This window comes from Salarias fasciatus, chromosome 9, assembly GCF_902148845.1.
Source record: "Salarias fasciatus chromosome 9, fSalaFa1.1, whole genome shotgun sequence".
Taxonomy (NCBI): Eukaryota; Metazoa; Chordata; class Actinopteri; order Blenniiformes; family Blenniidae; genus Salarias; species Salarias fasciatus.
Window position 1 is genome coordinate 24,261,133 of NC_043753.1, and position 4,431 is coordinate 24,265,563.

Sequence of the window (4,431 nt, forward strand, 5' to 3'; positions counted from 1 at the left end):
CACGACACTTTCATTCAGTGTTTTCAACCTTCAGGACCAAAATCGGTCTTGTAAAATGTTCAGCAACCATGAAGCATCCAGGCTGAGACAAACTGAGCAGTGTAAGGCCGAGTACAGCACCACTCAGTTACGCTTTTGATTCCCTGTCAGTGAAATCTATTTAAGTGATGTTTCAGTAGTAGCTCCATCTTGACATAGTCTTTGAAACTGAGAAACTGTGGACTCATCTCCCGTCACATCACCCACGTTTGGTGGAATTCGAACACTGAGCCTTCTGATCTGGAGTCTGATGAACAGCCATTGCACCACACGGTCAAACAGTAACAGTGAGGACAGTGGAATACGCCCCCCTCTTCATTCAGCCAAAGACAGAAAACAGTTATCTGGACATACACCTGTCTTTTATTTTGCTTTCTGCACCAGATTTACCAGTGGGGAGTGACTGATCGGTGGAGCGCTTGCTCTTTGGACAGCCTGTCATGGAGATGTTTGAACACTATTTGAGCAGGTGTGCAGCAGATAAAAAAAGAAACACTGCTTGGGGTTGCTGACTGCAAAGCTAAAGATCAGAACCTTTTGGGAGAGAGCCCTGCAGTGCATGTCGCAGATACTAAATATTCCACTTCAGCTGAGACCCTTGTATATCCGGATTGATCGTGGCTCACAGATCTTTGTGATTCTTTTCAACCGGATTAGAAAAAAAAAGTCACCCATGTAAAAGTCTGAAGAGCAGGTTAAGCAGCAACACTTCCTGCAGCCTGCAGGGGGAGCCATTCAGCTGATGAGAGGAGTTCAGATCCAGCAGTGCAGAGACAGAGGAAACCTGGAGCTGTGCTGCGTTCAAGGACCTGTGATGGGCTTCATGGAAATACTGCAGTCATGCTGAGCTGTGAAGCTGGAAGAGGAGTCCTGTAGGGCCTGGTGAGCTCAGGAGGCTCTGGACTCAGAAGACACCTGTCAACAGGAGAGACCCTGCAAGAGTTCTTCCTGAAACTCTGCTCAACATGAGAATCACAGGAGGTCTGCACACACAAGCTGTGTGGCTGAACTTCTTCACAGGAGGGGACCTTCAAACCTTCCAAGGAGCTCTGTGTTCATCAGTGTGAAAGAGGACAGTAAACGTTTGACCCCGACGTGATTTGAACACGCAGCCTTCTGATCTGGAGTCAGACGCGCTACCATTGCGCCACGAGGTCACACTTGCTTGTTTCACTGGTTTGTCCTGTCACTGGACAGCAAGAATATCCCCAGTTTGAGTCCAGACTGGGATCGAGATATTTGAACATGTCTGCCATGTTGTCCTCTACATTCAGCCAAAGACAGGAATCCACTTGAACCTCTGTGTTTTATTTTGTAGTTAACGTGTTTTTGTCACACATTTTGTCGCATATTTATTAAAAACTGTATTTGAAAGCACTTTATGTATGTAAATGACCTACACTTACATAATGCATATAGACAGGGGAGATGGAGTCTTCTCATGTTTACAGCTAATGCTGTCTGTCCGGTTCACTGCCGCCTCAAAGTATCAGTCCGTGAAGGTTTAAAGCAGATAGTCTGACACGTCAACACTCGGTGACATCTGCTTCACAACGACAGCAAGAGGCGTCACTGAAGGATCAAAATGCTCATTACCCTCTCTGACCGCCACGCTGTGATCTCTCACCAAAGCTGGCAACTGGGGGGCTTCCTTCCTGGCTGCTGTCTTTCTCACTTCTGATGGACAGAAGATGTCCTGCTATCATGAATATGAAGAATGACTACAGAAAGGAGAGGAGACAAAAACTTGTCACACGCAAAATAAAAGACATTTTCATGGTGAAGTTTTCTGCATGTGTACTGTGACCTTGTGGTGCGATGGTAGCGTGTCTGACTCCAGATCAGACGGCTGTGTGCTCAAATCACGTCAGGGTCAAAGGGCCGGTGATGAGAGTGTCATGGAAGGTACTTAAACAGATGCTGATGTAGCACTCGTGTCACTAATTCCCAAGTAACCACGATCACTGGACCAGTTCTAGGTTCGAATTGAGTGGGAAAAATGGAAATAACACACCAGGAATCACTGATGACTAAAGCCGGCAACTTTACTTAAGCTTTCACAAAACAAATGAACAATCACACAATCATGAAATAAACACGTCTTTTTTCCTTTGAAGAATGAGCAAAGTTTTAACTCAGTATTATTTGAAAAGATTCTTGAATTCTAATTTGGTTTCTAATAGAAACAATGTTAATTCCTATTTTTATTCTATTTTTGGACCGGTCAAAATAAATTATTCTATTTTGTCTCAAATGAAATAAATAATGCCTACTTAATTCGATTTTCTTTGAGTTAACTCTTATTTTAGATCTTTGTATTGCAAGTAAATGGAATCTTATAAATCACCTCCTTTTCAAGTTAATTTAGTTTCCCCTTTTTCACTTTTGCTTCCTTTACAGAACACAAAATATGTCACCAATTGACATCACAATACAAAAAACAAATATCAAATTGATCAGTGTCAAATTCACAGTTCCAAGTTTATACTGAGTCCAAATGCTGTCTCAGTCTGAGTCTTCACTCAGTGAGTGAGAGAACGTTCCAGATCCTACCGCAGAAGCTCAGCTCAACCGAGCTGAGTTGGACTGATGCAGTGATGGTGTTGCACGGAGACGACAGTTCAAATCCTCGTAGGTGCTGAATCCTGGGTCAGGCTCGCCATTCCGGACGTCATCCACGTGCATGCGCCGCTTCCTCGTGGTGCTGCTGTGCACACAGCACAGATCGTCTGCAGCTTCACCATGCTCCCAAGTTCTCCCGGGCGGGACAAAAAACCTGGCCTGCACGACAGGCCGTACACAAAATAAAGTCTTTTAAACCAAATCTTAACTTGAGCAGTTCTTTAAGTTGCATCATGAAGTAAATAAAATGAAAAGAAATGGCGCTGCAGCATCTCTGCTCAGCACGCATGCACAAACATGAGGACTTAAACACAACAGAAAACATCACAAACTCACCAAAACCGGTGATCCAGAGGCATGTGAAACGATCCCCGTTTCACAAAGTGTGTTTTTATCTCTTTTAACGCTATTTTTTCCTTTTCTCGCTGCGCAATCCTGCAGCTCTCCTCGCTCGTTAAGCAGCACGGAGTTTCAGCGTCTTTTTTCAAACGGAAGTTGCATCATAACCCCAAAAAAATATATTAAATCAATTATTTAAATTCTTCAAATTGCAAAAATAAAAAATGAATTGTTTTTTAAGGTTCAAGTCAATGAATTAAATAAAATATTTATTCAAATTAAAAGCTGTTTCTTTTTCTTCAATTCTAAAACTTTATTTAAACCGGGGGTTACATCCTCCCCTCCTTTCCTGATGTACGTCCCTGTACATCTTTATACCATAGAATTGAAATACAGATCGTAGTTTTGTACACTGGATTCATTCAATGAGTCTGTAATAACAGTACTCAAACTTTGAAATAGTGACTGAACAATGGTTACCAACGGGTTACCCAGCTCAGGATAGGTCAGTCTCTTTGAAGGTTGCTTTTGTCTGGTTGATTTCCTTGTTTGTCCGTCAGCCTCGCCACTATCATGGTCACTAATATCTGTACTGCGCTCTGTCAGTGAAACATCAGGAACGAGGCCAGGTCTGTCAGCTGAGTCTTCGTCAGTGTTCGGAAGATCAACATGTATTGTGGATTGGTTATTCTCGTCATTGTGAACAGTAGGTGAAGTACTTTCCACAGGGTCTTGATCAGGTAAGTCATCTTTAGAAGGATTTTCAACAGGTAAGTTACTTCCATCCAGTAAAACGGAGTCAACAGGTACCACCGGAACATCATCCAAAGAATCTTTTGATAAGTTGGAGTAGTTTTGCTCAGCAGTGGACACTGGTGGGATCTGAAATTGTGAGTTGTTTGCTCTCAATGTCACTTCTTTGCCAGCATGATCAGAATTTAGGGTTTCAACAACCACATTTGTGAACATGAAATCATCAGAATCAGAGTCTCTCTCTTCAGCTTCATCAAAACCCCCATCTCTCGAGTTCTGACGAGTTTTTGGGCGTCTAGGTTTCTTTTGGATTTCAACTTCAACTGGAGTTGCAGGGAGAAACCCACATGGCAACAACAGGTCCCTATGAAGAGTTCGTAAAGGACCTTCTTTTGTTTCAGGTTTGACAACATAAACTGGGACATTTTCAGACTGCTTTACTACAACATAAATGTCTGATTCCCACTTGTCTGCCAATTTATGTTTACCTCTGAGGCGGACATTTCTCACCAAAACTCTGTCGCCTTCTCTCAGAGTGGAATCGACAACACGTTTATCAAATCGTGTTTTATTGCGATCTGCAATTTTCTTTGCATTCTCCACTGCTACTCTGTAGCTTTCTGAAAGTTGTGATTTGAGGTTTTTAACATATTGAGAATGTGAGCTTGACTGATGGTT

At 42.7% G+C, this 4,431-nt stretch overlaps 1 non-coding gene across 1 annotated transcript; it reads right to left on the reverse strand.

Annotated features, from left to right (window-relative positions):
- Nucleotides 1-1,124: 1,124 nt before the first annotated feature.
- trnaw-cca (transfer RNA tryptophan (anticodon CCA)) lies at nucleotides 1,125-1,196 on the reverse strand. Its single transcript has one exon. It is a non-coding gene; the product is annotated as a tRNA-Trp (tRNA).
- Nucleotides 1,197-4,431: the final 3,235 nt, after the last annotated feature.